Source organism: Bos grunniens, chromosome 1 (genome assembly GCF_055505025.1).
Source record: "Bos grunniens cultivar Pamir isolate PY7600 chromosome 1, Bosgru_T2T1.0, whole genome shotgun sequence".
Classification (NCBI taxonomy): domain Eukaryota; kingdom Metazoa; phylum Chordata; class Mammalia; order Artiodactyla; family Bovidae; genus Bos; species Bos grunniens.
This window is the reverse complement of record NC_141165.1, coordinates 149173148-149189420: the sequence shown is the minus strand read 5'-3', so window position 1 is coordinate 149189420 and position 16273 is coordinate 149173148.

The following is a 16273-nucleotide window of genomic DNA, read 5'->3' as shown; positions in this document are numbered from 1 at the left end:
TACAATCCTACCTCAAGAAACAAGAAAAACAACCTAACTTTACACCTAAAACAACTGGAAAAAGAAGAACACAAAACCCCCAAAGTTAGTAGAAGGAAACAAATCATAAAGATCCGAGCAAAAATAAGTGACAAAGAAATGAAAGAAACCATAGTAAAGATTAATAAAACTAAAAACTGGTTCTTTGAGAAGATAAACAAAATTGACAAACCTTTAGCCAGATTCATCAAGGACAGAAGAGAAAAGAATCAAATCAACAAAATTAAAAATGAAAAAGGAGAAGTTACAACAGACAAGGGAGAAATACAAAGGATTATAAGAGACTATTATGAACAACTATATGGCAATAAAATGGATAACCTGGAAGAAACGGACAGATTCTTAGATAAGTTCAATCTTCCAAGTCTGAACCAGGATGAAATAGAAATTTTGAACAAACCAATTACAAGCACTGAAATTGAAGCTGTGATAAAAAATCTCCCCCAAAACCAAAGCCCAGGACCAGATGTCTTCACAGGAGAATTCTGCATGATAATGCCTATCCTTCTAAAACTCTTTCAAAAAATTGCAGAAGGAACACTTCCAAACTTATTCTATGAGGCCACCATCACCTAGATACCAAAACCAGACGATGACAACACACAAAAAAGAAAACTACAGGCAAATTTCACTGGTGAACATAGATGCAAAAATCCTCAACAAAATTTTAGCAAACAGAATTCAGCAACACATCAAAAAGCTCATACACAATGATCAAGTTGGGTTCATTCCAGGAATGCAAGGATTCTTCAATATACACAAATCAAATAATGTGACACACCATATTAACAAATTGAAAGATAAAAACCATATGATCATCTCAATAGATGCAGAAAAAGCCTCTGACAAAATTCAGCACACATTTATGATTAAAACTCTTCAAAAAATGGGCATAGAAGGAACCTACCTCAGCTTAGTAAAAGCCATATATGATAAGCCTACAGCAAACATTATTCTCAGTGGTGAAAAACTGAAAGTATTCCCCTTAAGCTCAGGAACAAGACAAGAGTGTCCATTTTCACCACTATTATTCAACATAGTTCTGGAAGTCCTAGCTACAGCAATCAAAGAAAAAGAAATAAAAGGAATCCATATCAGCAAAGAAGAAGTAAAGTTCTCATTGTTTGCAGATGACATGATACTGTACATAGAAAACCCTAAAGATATTATCAGAAAATTACTACAGCTAATGAATGAATTTAGCAAAGTTGCAGGTTACAAAATCAATACACAGAGATCACTTGCATTTCTATATACTAATAATGAAAAACCAGAAAGAGAAATTAAGGAATCAATCCTATTCACCATTGCAACAAAAAGAATTAAATATCTTGGAATAAACTTACCTAAGGAGACAAAGGAATTGTACACAGAAAATTATAAGACACTAATGAAAGAAATCAAAGATGACACAAACAGAAGGAGAGATATTCCATGTTCCTGGGTAGGAAGAATCAATATTGTGAAAATGACTATACTACCAAATGCAATCTACAGATTCAATATGATCCTTATCAAATTACCAATGACATTTTTCACAGAACTAGAACAAAAATTTTCACAAGTCATATAGAAACACAAAAGACCCCGAATGGCCAAAGCAGTCTTGAGAAGGAAGAATGGAAATGGAGGAATCAACCTTCCTGACTTCAGATTATACTACAAAGCTACCGTCATCAAGACAGTATGGTATTGGAACAAAAACAGAAGTATAGACTAATGGAACAAGATAGAAAGCCCAGAAATAAACTCATGCACCAATGGGTACCTTATTTTTGACAAAAGAGGCAAGAATATACAATAGGGTAAAGACAGCCTCTTCAATAAATGGTGCTGGGAAAACTGGACAGCTACATGTAAAACAATGAAATTAGAACACTTCCTAACACCATACACAAAGATAAGCTCAAAATGGATTAAAGATCTAAATGTAAGACCAGAAACTATAAAACTCTTAGAGGAAAACATTAGGCAGGACACTCGATGACATAAAGAAATATCCTCTATGACCCACCTCCTAGAGTAATGGAAATAAAAACAAAAGTAAACAAGTGGGACCTGATTAAAATTAAAAGCTTTTGCACAGCAAAAGAAACTATAAACAAAGAGAAAATAATAGCAAGTGAAAGGATTAATTTCTAAAATATACAAGCAGCTCATACAACTTAAGCCAGGAAAAAAAACAACCCAATCAAAAAGTGGGAAAAAGACCTAAACAAACATTTCTCCAAAGAAGACATACAGATGGCTAACAAACACATGAAAAGATGCTCAACATCACTCATTATCAGAGAAATGCAAATCATAACTACAAGGAGATGTCACCTCACACTGGTCAGAAAGACCATCAAAAAGTCTACAAATAATAAATGCTGAAGAGGATGTGGAGAAAAGGAAATGCTCTTGTACTGTTGGTGGGAATATAAATTGATACAGCCACTATGGAAGACGGTATGGAGGTTCCTTAAAAAACTAGGAATAAAACCACTATATGACCCAGCAATCCCACTCCTAGGCATATACCCTGAAGAAATCAAAATTGAAAAAGAAACACATGTATCCCATTGTTCATTGCAGCACTATTTACAATAGGTAGAACATGGAAGCAACCTAGATGTCCATCAACAGATAAATGGATAAAGAAGTTGTGGTACATACACACATGGAATATTACTCAGCCATAAAAAGGATTTCATTTGAGTCAGTTCTGATGAGGTGGATGAACCTAGAACCTATTATACAGAGTGAAGTGAGTCAGAAAGACAAAGATAAATATTGTATTCTAATGCACATATATGAAATCTAGAAAAATGGTACTGAAGAATTTATGTGCAGGGCAGCAGTGGAGAAACAGACATAGAGAATACACTTATGGACATGGGGAAAAGGGAGGAGAGGGTGAGATGTATGGAAAGAGTAACATGGAAACTTACATTAGCATATGTAAAACAGATAGCCAACAGGAATTTGCCGTATGGCTCAGGAAAGTCAGAGGAGCTCTGTATCAACCTAGAGGGGTCAGATGGGGAGGGAGATTCAAAACGGAGGGGATATATGTATACCTTTGGCTGATCATATTGAGGTATGACAGAAAACAACAAAATTCTGTAAAGCAATTATCCTTCAATAAAAAAGTAAATTAAAAAAAAATAGTTAACCTCAAAAACCCTCCAAAAAAATAAAAGTAAAAAATGAATGAGAAAAGACAAAATCAGCTGCAATTTTAGCAAATTAATAAAGGCCAAATGTGAACTAAGACTGGAAGAACTGGGGCCAAGACATCCTCTTACAAGCTTTTTCTTTCTTTCTTTATTTTTAATGAGCCTCTCGCAGTAACTCTAAATAACTCTGAAGAATATTTGAAAGCAGGGCTGGAAACAAACTACAACAACAATAAAAAGCCTCCTCTGCTTGCTGGAATCTTGCATAAAGTGATTTTTAGCTGCTTAGTGACTGTTAGTTGCTTAGCTAAGTCTGACTCGTTGTGACTTCATGGACTGTAGCCAGCCAGGCTTTTCTGTCCATGGGATTTTCCCAGGCAAAAATATCAGAGTGTGTTGTCATTTCCTTCTCCAGGGGTCTTCCCAACCCAGGGACTGAACCCAGCTTTCCCATGTTACAGGAAGATTCTTTACCTTCTGAGCTACCAGAGGAGCCCTAGCTGCTGAGGGGAATATACAAACCCTAAACTGTTCCTCCTAAACTCTTTTCTCCTATGAGGCAAAAACTTGCAGCTTCTGGAGGAAGCTTAAAGGGAACAGTGTAGACACACTGATACAGGGGAATGAGCAGAGGAGAAACTCCTGTACCCCAGGGAGGTGTTAAGAAAGCCATGCTGGCCTTAGAATTCTATATGTGTGCCCACTTAGAGATTTGCATCCAATGGGGTAGGGTTAGGGAATGCGTGGTAAAGATCAACACAGATCAAGGGCATCATTTAGGGCACATAGGGAGAAAAATGCTGAGAATATTCTCCTATCTTGCTCCCCATGAGGCTGGACATACAGGATCTGCCTAAACTGAGGCTGCAACTGGACAATAGTAAATTCTTGCCAGCCAGAATCCAGCAACAGGCAAAAGAGGTCTACCACTGGGGAAGAGGGATATCCTGGAGTGAGCTCCCCTGCAGTGCCCGTATGTAGAGAGGAGGAAAGTTGAGGGTGGAACACAGACATTGAGGCAAAAAAAAAATTTTTTAATCCTGACTCTCCAGCTACCACTTTGAGCAGAAAGCCATAGTGCTGATAAATGTATGTGAGGACTGTAAGACACGGTGGAAGAAACAACAACAGGAAAACCCAAACTATGTTTAACTGAAAAGTGTTTAACACAAAAGCCATCAGAAAAGGGGAGGGGTAATGATGAAAAGCAAAGGCAAGAGAGAGCCAACAAAAGAAGCTGGTAGACCTAATTCCAAATATCAATAATTATGTTAAATGCAAGTTATCTAAAAATCAATTAAATTTCAGAAATTGTTAGAATAGCTAAAAAAAAAAAAACCCAAATATATCTGCTTGCTAAAAAGCCCCTTAATACAATGATATAAATAAATTAAAAGTACAAGGATGAAAAAGGATGCATCACGGAAACAATAGAAAATGAAGTGACTAAGTGAATATCAGACAAAGTAGACTTCAGAGCAGAACAATTTCCCAGGAACAAAGAGAGATATTGCACAGCAATAAAAGGGTTAATTCATCTCACCAAGAAGGTAGACAAGTCTTAATTGTATACAACAATAGAGCTTCAAATTCTGCAAAGCCTAAACTGTTGAAACTGATACTACTGAAAGGACAAATACACAGATCAACATTACAGTTGGAGACTTTAACATTCTTCTTTCAGTAATCAATAGAGTTCATGGATGGAAAATCAATAAAAGATGGGTTTGCTGTACAATGAGTTGAAAATACTGAAATCTAATTACTATACTAGATAAATCTGGAAACTGAAATACTGATTAGCTTCTATTTCCACACTATTTCTGTGTGAATTTAGTAAAATATCTAGTAGTTTTGCTCTTCCTGAATTACACAATAAGATCAATGACTTGCACACATACATACCTCCTCATCCCCACTTTTATGCACACACACACACACACATATTCACAGTCTTTCTACCCTCTCAACAACTGTTTTAAAAACTAATAGTAATTTGTGCTTTCATGTGTAAAACACTAAGATATAAAACAATAAGGTAGTTCACTGCAGTGGTTTTAATGCTCACTTTCTAAGCCTCAAGCAGTTTACATTTGTAAATAGAGAGCAGTATGAAAAAAAATTAATAAATTTTAGGGCTGATCTTAGAAAAGTCTATAGTCTGGTTGCCTGCCTTTGCCAGGGGTTGTCAGTAAATTTAAATTGTAATAGCTGAAGCTTGTAGGGACAGAATCAGACGATCTGCTGTGTCCCAATGTGGGCAGTAATCTGGTGCTTGTCTAACTAATCTTCTCAAATTTTTGGCCCCACATTCGTTTGGAAGAGAGTCTGAGTGTTGTGTTGGTGAAGTATGAAATTGAAGTGCCCTGTTGGCTACTCTTAGACTCCTCTGCTGCGTTCCTGCTATAAACTTGAATGGCCCGCTAAGCAAAACAAAGAACTCCAGACCTATTTTTCTAAGGTCCTTTACTGAGGTCTGTTCTTGCCTAATCATGCCTCTTTTGCCAATCCCCCAAATTACCTCCCTTGAGAAAAATTCTGGTAAATAGTTTTTCTACCTCCTAAAAGTTCAAATGAGCCCCAGGATAACAGGTGAAAATCAGTGGTTTCTGTTCACAAGACATCCTACTCCCTTCCCAAAATGAGACAAGTTCCTGTTTTGTGTGTTCTAGCTAGTGCCTGTAAGGCTCCCTCCCTGCTCTCCCACTCATCCTGTCAGCAGAGGGGACTTCTGGGAGAAAGATTAAGTAGCAGAAAACAGCTTTCATCTTTTTTTTTTTTTTTCCTATTGAATATTGCAAGGATAACACGGGGTCTCACTAGCACATGATTTCAAACGACCAGATGGTGTGATTGCAGCACTCACCTAACATGAACAACAAGAGTCCAAGCATGCTGTTATCTTTCTTATCTACTGATGCCCCTGTAAAGATATCTTTATGGTGGCACTGATTAATGTTTTAAAAATTCATTTTTCAAAAGAAAAATCAAAATGTCCCTGTTTTCCTCTCCGCTCTCAGAAATTTTAACTGAACTTGCTTAACTTAACTAAAATTCCTTTGCTTGTAAGAAGACAGGAAGAGGGCATCTCACTTGTCTATTGTTGTGAATGCAAATCATGCAAAAATAGGTGGGGGGGGTTTGTATTAATTATACAACTTTTGGTAGTGTGTGTGCTCAGTGGTGTCCAACTCTTTGCGACCCTTTGTACTGCAGCCCACCTGGCTCCTCATTCATGTGATTTTTCAGGCAAGAGTACTGGAGTGGCTTGCCATTTCCTCCTCCAGGGGATCTTCCTGACCCAAGGATCAAACCCAGGTCTACTGGTGGATCATGCATCAAACCCAGGTGTACTGGTGGATCATGCATTGCAGGCAGGTTCTTTACTGCTGAGCCACTAGGGTGCCAGCTGGCTAAGTTTGGTTGCTGGTGGCAATGTTATAGCAACATTGTAGAAAGCATTCTATTCCAAAGCAAGTTCTGCTGAAAACTGAGAGAAGTGAAACAAGACTGACTAGTTAAAAAAGAAAGAAAAAAAAAAAAAACACATAGATAAACATTAAAGTGTAACTGTCCTAGGGAAAAAAAGATCTCAATGGCCAGAAGTTAAATAATCAGGAAAAACCCACTACCCACTCTTCGAAAGCTATATACTAGCACAAAATACATCTTTATCATTTATGAATTATTAGCCATATTTTTGTAATTGGATTTCTTGTTCTCTATTAAGTTACAGACTTGACTCATTTATGTAATATCTTCTTATGGAATTTCATGGTAAGTCCACATGGTATTGGGCTTCCCAGGTTGCTCAAATGGGTAAAGAATCTGCCTGCAAGGCAGGAGACATAAGAAACCTGGATTCAGTCCCTGGGTGGGGAAGGTCCCCTAGAAGTGGCCAAGGCAACCCACTCCAGTAATCTTGCCCGGAGAATCTCATGGACAGAGGAGCCTGGCAGGCTACAGTCCACTGCATCGCAGAGTCCGACATGACTGAAGCAACTGAGCATGCATGCATGCACACAGTATTAATAGCTTACACATCTGATATCACAGGAAAAGAAATGCTATGATTAAGATGAAAAAAATATTTATTTTACATTTTAAAGTATTTCAAAAAAAGGTGAGAAATTTCACTATGTGTTATTTACATTGGGAATCAGAATTATAAAGCTATTCAAGGTTTTAGAAATTATTTCAACATTTTATAATACAGATAAGAAAAAAATTAAGCTTCAGAGTTGTTTACCCAGGAGGTTAGGAGTAGAAGAGAGACTAAACTCAGAGTATTCCGATTCCTTACCTGCCAGTGCCATGCTGACTCTAAGCTACAATAAGTGTCTAGAGATTTCTAGAACAAGAGATACTAGTTGGAACGAATTCTTTAGCCATATTAGAGAGGATGAGCAAACCTCAGTGGAAACACCGTGAAGCACCATTTTGCACATTGCATAATAAATGGATGTGTTAACTTTCCATCCTGTTTCTCCTCTTTCACTAACCTAATTTTGGAATCCAAATTTTAATAGTTTTCAGCCAGAGCTTCTGTTCAGGAAAATAGGATCATTGTACATGAAAAAGAGTCTTGGATTCTTCTTTACATACAATTCATAAGAAAGTTAATAAGAAACCAAGTGAAATTAGGAAATGATATGAACAAATAAAGTACCTCTATATATTTATGATTAAAAATATCATAATATTTAAAAATATTGCATGCGTACTAAGTCACTTCTGTTATGTCCGACTCTTTGTGACCATATGGACTGTAGCCTTTGAGGCTCCTCTGTCCATGGGGATTCTCCAGGTGAGAATACTGGAGTGGGTTGGCATGCCCTCCTCCAGGGGATCTTGTGGATCCAGGGATCAAACGTGCACCTCTTATGTCCCCTGCACTGGCAGGTGGGTTCTTTACCGCCAGTGCCACCACTAACTGGGTAAATATAGCAAATTCAGAAATCTGCCTTCTGGAACCAGTGATCTAGTTTATGAAATCCTATATTTTGAGGAAACTATTTCTGTATATCCTGTTTAATAAAAATGATGGTTGCTACTTCCAACTTACAATAGTCTTAGGGCATGGGAGTGCTGAGGGGAACCAAACACGCTGGCTCATAAAAGATGGCTGGCAGGTTGTGTTTATCTTGATTCCAACTAAAGAATAAAAGGCAACAACCTTTACCATGCAGCTTTTTATATAGCGTTTGATAAAGTCAGATGCTTAACTCAGCAGAGTTGAGTGATGGACTATAATCAAGATTCTCTCACAGAGAATGCCAGGAGCGGAGAGTACCGCTGGGGCACAGAAGTGGACTTGGAAGAATTACTGGAGGATGGAGAAGCAGTAACAAAAAATAAAGAGGAAAGAGTATGCTGTAACTTAAAGTGAAGCAAAACTTTACTCTTTTTTCCTAAGAAAATAGGGCCAAACAGTATTTCATACATATTCCCTTGCTTTCCACACTGGATTCCAACACCCTCCATCTTGGCAAGACTGTGTGTCCTCTGCCTGGAGCTGACATAGAACTGTTCTTTCTTCTAATTGAAACAGACAGGGATATTACTGATTAGAGGTGGAGAAGCAGAAAAGTGTTTTCATTTTATTCCAAATTAGTTTGAACTCACCCAAGATCAAATGAAACCTAGATTTGGGAAAACAAACAGACCACAAACAAGTCCTTTGTTGACCTCATGCCATTTCTTGGAAGTAACAGTTATCCTCAGAAAGGCTGACTCAGCAACCATGACACTGGCAAGGGTCAGCCATGAAGGTTCCCTGTTTTCAAAAGTATGTTATAAAAAGTAGGTTTTAATAACACAAAGTCCAATCAGGATATTCTCAAAGGTTCAGGCACAAATGGATCCACGTTGAAACGTGTGTACCTACACGCAAGCATTCACACACACACACACACACACACACACACCCTTTGCCCATATGCAGCAGTTTACTTGCCTGGGGCTTTTGCTCGTGTAGATCTGATCAAAACATCTCTTAGCTACTAACAGTTCAGACTCTTAGTAGGATGCATGAGTCAAACAACTTCCTTTCAGGTTTACAATATATCTGCTTTCTTACTGTATTTGAAACATTAGGCTGTCTTTGGTAGAATCAATTACTTTCACGTTGTTTCTTTTCATTTCTATTCTGTTTGCAGTGTGATGCTAAAAATCTACTCCTCCAAAGTCCTAAAATTTTCAATTGCTTTTCCTTGAATCCCAGGTGCTGGTTACAAAGTAGTAGAACTAAAACAGAGGATAGGAGAGTATAGGAGTAAACAGTTTGAGTTTGAAAATATTGCTAAAGTTTGGATTAACAGTTTATTGATCAGAAATGTATTAATATGTCCTGTGTTACCTGAATGTTGTTCACCAGAATCTTTCAATATTCACTTAACAAATTGTCGGGAATAGGTATTAGTTTCTGCAAAAATCCTCCAGCCAATAATGTGTTAATATAAGCATGCTCCAAAGCAGACTTATCTGCTGTAATATAAATATTTTTCTCCCTGATTCTAAATAAAGTCCAATATACCACAGTGTGGGCTTCCCCAGTGGCTTGGTGGTAAAGAATCTGTCTGCAATGCAGGAGACCCAAGAGACATGGGTTTGATCCCTGGGTCAAGAAGATCCCCTGGAGTTGGAAATGGCAATTGGCAACACACTCCATTATTCTTGCCTGGAAATTCCGAGGACAGAGGAGCCTACATTTACATATTGAATTGGAGGTTTTGATAGCCACAAAGGGTAGCTTCTTTTCAAAAGTTAACTTTGGTTTTCTGGAGGAAGGCATGGCAACTTAACTCCAGTACTCCTGCCTGGAGAATCAGCATCCCAAGAACAGAGGAGCTTGGCAGGCTATGTTCCATAGGGTCGCAGAGAGTCAGATATGACTTTTGAAAAATAAACAGCCCAACAGATATGAATAGAGGTTTTCAGAATTCAGTATTTCATAAGATGTTTAAGTTGTTTTGTGGTCCCTTAAATCTTCTTTGGTAGAGTTTGGAACAGAGTTTCTCTCCCAGAGAATTTTTGAAACTAAGTTGAACAGATGAAATTAATGTATCCTCAATAAATGTTTCAAGCTATTTATTTCATAGCATCTTCTGAACTCCTGACAGATGAAGATCACAAAATGAAACAGAAAGAAGAACTGAGAATGACACTTTATCCAAAATTTAAAATAGTGGTTTTAAAGACAATTGTCTGAGACAATCGGTCTTAAGTGTGATTTATATTTAATCTTTCACATATTATTGAAGAAATTCAACTTAATATTAAATTTATTTCACCTTTAATTTATTTAAAGTTGATGCTTCATTTATTTTTTTCTGTTTTTTTAAAGGCAAGCCTAAAAAGCAATTCAAGTCTATATAAGTTTCCAACTTATTTTCCCTTCTTTTTTCTAATCTCTGAGTTAAATAAAGGACATGTAATTGTTTGTCCTGGACCTTTATCACTGTGCAGTTTAACACTTAGACTGACAGACCCAAATAAAGTGATATGGAAGGAAAATCAAGAGAGACAGTATTGGTATAAAATGGAGCCAGGGGGCCATTGAGGAAGTGTGATGTATGTACTGGTCTTTAGCTTGAAAGAATCTGATTTTTGGACCACTCAGTGTCCTAGCAAAAGCATCCAGAACATCTTCCAGAAACTCAAGATGTTTTTCAAACTCTTACCCTGAACCCACCAGAGACAACATGCCTTAAGAATTAATGTTTCCTCTCTTATGTCAGAGTACAGCCTGGTGGCTTTTATATTTATAAGCCCCTGACTGTTTCTCTTCTTTAAAATACTCTTTAAGCTTCACCCAAATCTATGCCCCCAAATTGTAGTTTTTAAGACCTCCAGCTAAACGCTTTTCTTATTTGAAGCCTTCCGTGCATGTCTTTTGTTTTTCGTTGGCAGTAGGATGTCAAACGGAGAAGGCAATGGCACCCGACTCCAGTGCTCTTGCCTGGAAACTCCCATGGACCGAGGAGCCTGGTGGGCTGCAGTCCATGGGGTCGTGAAGAGTCAGACACGACTGAGCGACTGCACTTTCACTTTTCACTTTCATGCATTGGAGAAGGAAATGGCAACCCACTCCAGTGTTCTTGCCTGGAGAATCCCAGGGACGGCGGAGCCTGGTGGGCTGCCGTCTATGGGGTCACACAGAGTCGGACACAACTGAAGCGACTTAGCAGCAGCAGCAGCAGGATGTCAAAGACTAGTGATAATGTTTTTTTAAAAAATCACATATTCTTCTTATAATTTAGTATAAAATGTCTCATTGGTAAAAAACATATATATATATGTATGTGTATACACACACACACACACACACATATATATAGAAGCTTAGCAAGTTTTAAATGAACTCAGAGAAAGAGAAGTTGTTATGACATCATATTTGTTTTTCATTGCTGCATAACCAATTACCAAAATTTAATGACCTGAATAATGCAAAACAATGGTCAGAAGATCAACACAGGCTAAGATTCACCAGGCTAAGGTCAAGGTACTGCAGGCCATATTCCTCTCTGAAGGCTCTAAGAGAAGATCTGCTTTCTTCATCTGTTTTCTCATTCAGATTATTGGCAGAATTTAATTCCTTACCAATCTTGTAGGACTGGGTTCTGCATTTTCTTACTAGCTCTCAGGTGAGGGCCATTTCCAGCTTCTCGAGAACACCCATATTCTTCAGCTTCTGGTCCCCTTTCTCCATCTTCAAACCAACAACATCAGTTCTCGCCACTTTTCATTCTTCAAATGCTTTCCCTTTTCTCGTCCTGTCTCATGTCTTCTAACCTAGGAAAAGTTTTTTGCTTTTTTAGGGATCATATTGAAAGGTAGCAGAATATGCCATCCCCAAATATATGTCTTAGCAAAAGGAGGCAAGAATCCTGGGATCCTTTTCCAGGGGATCTTCTGATGACCCTGGGATCAAACCCTCATCTCCTGCTTGGCAGGTAGATTCCTTACCTCCTGGAGAGCCGCATATATGACATATACAAGCCAATAAACTTCTGATTCTTTCTTAATCTGTTTTTTGCTTGTAGGGTTTCCAGCTAAGAATTTAGAAGAAAATTTTGCCTCTTCTTTAATGTCACTAGACTGTGCCCACTGAAAAAATCCAAAATGCCCTCCCTATCTCAAGAACTGAATTATATCAGGAAAACACGCTTTCATGCAAGGTGGTATATTATCTGATTCTAGTGTTTAAGTCATTGGCTATATTTGGGGGAGCTATTAATCTCCCTAATACAGGCTGTAAATCATGTTAATTTGTAAAAGAAGTAGATGGATTTGATGAGCACATAGAACTTTTGAGGGAAAATACTTATAATTTGAGACTATCATTATAATGGAATATCAGTGCTGTATTAGTCTCCCACAAGTACAAGCATTAATTTTCCTAGGCAATGAATTAGATAATGTATAAAGGTTATTTGTCCAGAGTGATGGGTACCAAACAGTACTTAGGAAAGAAGCAATTTGTACAATCTCTAGTTTAAAATGTCAGGAGGGACTTTTTAAAATTGTATTTCTTTTATTGTATTACATTTTTAGTTTTGGCTGCATTCACTAATTAGCTACCCTAGACTCAGGGTCTACAGAAAATAACAATGTACAAAAATTAGCAGATGCCATGAGAGATGATAAATGAATTTACAAGTGAATACACAGACTCTCAGTCCCCATGAAATTATTTATCTCCTTAACTCATGTTTGCATGGACTTAAGCTAGGTGATTTGATGATTAAATTCACAATACATTTTTTTTAAACTTTTATTTTTTACCTATTTATTTGTGTTTCAGGGTAAATATGAAAGAAATACTGTTACTGAATAGGTAGATGAATTAATCCCTATGCAAAAAACATGCACTTGAAAATTTTGTTGCTATTTAGTTGCTAAATTGTGGCCAACTCTTTGAGACCCCATGGATTGTAGCCAGCCAGGCTCTATGTCTGTGAAATTGTCTAGGCAACAATACTGAAATGGGTTGCCATTTCCTCTTCCATGGGATCTTCTTGACCCAGGGATCAAACCTGGATCTCTTGGATTGTTAGGCAGATTCTTTACCACTGGGCCACTGGGGAAGCCACTTGAAAATTTAGGGCCATTGAAATATTTTAGCCAAAAAAAAAAAAAAATTCATCAAACTATTTGTGAGAAAAATTCTGAGTATATTCAGTATGATATGTATTTTTCTCAATTCTAGGGATGAAATTATAAAAAGCAATAATGTATGTATTATGTATTGACTTTTTTTATGTCTTACTCAAAAAAGTTAAGGAACTGCATGTCTTTGAAGTAGAGTTCAGTGAAGGACCCTAATGTAAATATAGTGTAAACTTAAGTCTGAGAGGAATATAACTACAGCTTCATTCTTGTTCCTCAGAGAAACCCTTTGCCAATTCTGGGTCTTTTATGGTTCCACATACATTTTAGAATTATTTGTTCTAGTTCTGTGCAAAATGTCGTGGGTAATTTGATAGCGATCACTTTAAATCTGTAGATTGCTTTGGGTTGTATGGCCATTTCAATAAAATTAATTCTTCCAATTCAAGATCATGGGATATATTTCCATTTCTTTGAATCAGAGTTTTATAGTCATCATATAACAAAAGGGAACCCTCCTACACTATTGGTGCAAATGTAAATTTTTGTATCCACCATGGAGAACAGTATGAGGTTTCCTTAAACACTAAAAATAAAGTTACCATATGATCCAAAGTACTACTCCTAGGCATAAAACCAGAGAAAACTAATTCAAAAACATACATGCACCCCATGTTCATAGCAGCACTGTTTACAATAGTTAAGACATGGAAGCAACCTAAGTGTCCATAGATGGTTGAGCAGATAAAGAAGATGTGGTATACATATATGAGTGCTTAGTTGCTAAGCCACGACCTACTTTTTTGCAACCCCATGGACTATAGCCCTGCCAGGCTCCTCTGTCCATGGAATTTCCTAGACAAGAATGTTGGACTGGTTTGCCATATCCTTCTCCAGGGAATCTTCCAGACCCAGGGATCAAACCTGTATCTCCTGCATTGGCAGATGGGTTCTTTACCACTGAGATGCCTATGAAGCCCATTAGCAGATACAAATTACTAAATATGAAAAAAACAATAAGGACCTAATGTGTAGCACAGGGAACCCTATTCAATATCTTGTAATGCAAAAGAATCTAATATATATATATATATGTGTATATATGTGTGTGTGTAAAATTGAGTCATATTTTTATATACTAGAAACTAAGACAACATTGTAAATCTACCATACTTCAAATAAATAAAGACCAAATTTTCCTCCCTATTGTGGGGACATGATTTGAATAGTAGTGTCAAAGAGCTGAATTCTTCAATTTTTCCCTCAAAGTTCAAATACTTATATGTGCATGTTTATTCTGTGCCATTTACTGTTCCTTCCATATCTTAACTCACATAATTCAATAACTTATTTATCCTCATTCTAGAGATGAAGAAACTATAATACCAACAACTTAAATAATTTGCTAAATCAATGTCACATAGCTAGTAAGTGCTGGAAATAGGATTCCAAATTACTTTTAAAAACGAGAAAATAGAAATATAAAGAAATGTTAGTAGAGCCATGTAACTTTAGTGTTAGAAAAGATTTTAAAATAATTTATTATTTATTTAATTTGGGTGTAACTTCATTAAAATTCTTTTTGAAAAGCTATTCTGCTTCTTTTGAACACCTCCAGTGATAAGAAATTTACTATCAGCCAAGGAAGTTCATATCATGTTTCTCATGTCCAGATCAGATCAGTTACTCAGTCGTGTCCGACTCTCCATGACCCCATGAATCGCAGCATGCCAGGCCTCCCTGTCCATCACCAACTCCTGGAGTTCACTGAGACTCACGTCCATCGAGTCAGTGATGCCATCCAGCCATCTCATCCTCTGTCATCCCCTTCTCCTCCTGCCCCCAATCCCTCCCAGCATCAGAGTCTTTTCCAATGAGTCAACTCTTCGAATGAGGTGGCCAAAGTACCGGAGTTTCAGCTTTAGCATCATTCCTTCCAAAGAACACCCAGGACTGATCTCCTTTAGAATGGACTGGTTGGATTTCCTTGCAGTCCAAGGGATTCTCAAGAGTCTTCTCCAACATCACAATTCAAAAGTATCAATTCTTTGGTGCTCAACCTTCTTCACAGTCCAACTCTCACATCCATACATGACCACAGGAAAAACCATAGCCTTGATTAGATGAATCTTTGTTGGCAAAGTAATGTCTCTGCTTTTGAATATGCTATCTAGGTTGGTCATAACTTTCCTTCCAAGGAGTAAGCGTCTTTTAATTTCATGGCTGCAGTCACCATCTGCAGTGATTTTGGAGCCCAGAAAAATAAAGTCTGACACTGTTTCCACTGTTTCCCCATCTATTTGCCATGAAGTGATGGGACCAGATGCCATGATCTTCGTTTTCTGAATGTTAAGCTTTAAGCCAATTTTTCAGTCTCCACTTTCACTTTCATCAGGAGGCTTTTGAGTTCCTCTTCACTTTCTGCCATAAGGGTGGTGTCATCTGCATATCTGAGGTTATTGATATTTCTCCTGGCAATCTTGATTCCAGCTTGTGTTTCCTCCAGTCCAGCGTTTCTCATGATCAGGTCCATTCAATTTTTACATGTCTATTAACAATTTCACTCCATTTATCTTAGCTCAACAGCATGCCCAGAGACTATAGACAGCACATACAATGTCTTTTTACATGACACCTTTTCATATGTTTGGAGATATTTGCCTCACTTGATACTGTGATCTCTTTCTTTTGAACATGATTCAAGAGGCCTATACCTCCTTTGAGGTGCTGCCTGTAAAATTAACATTACTAACATCATAGGAAGAGAGATGACTGGACCATCAATTTCCATTAGATTCTATTCATTTTTCCCCAGGAGTCAGACCACATTGTTCATATTATATTTAAATTGCTGTCAAGTGTAACTTCTGAGTCTTTTTTCCTCTGTCCCCCTATTCTTTTATATTATTCCACTTCAATACCTTTGAAATTGGTTTTGGACATCCAGAGGCTTTGTATAATTT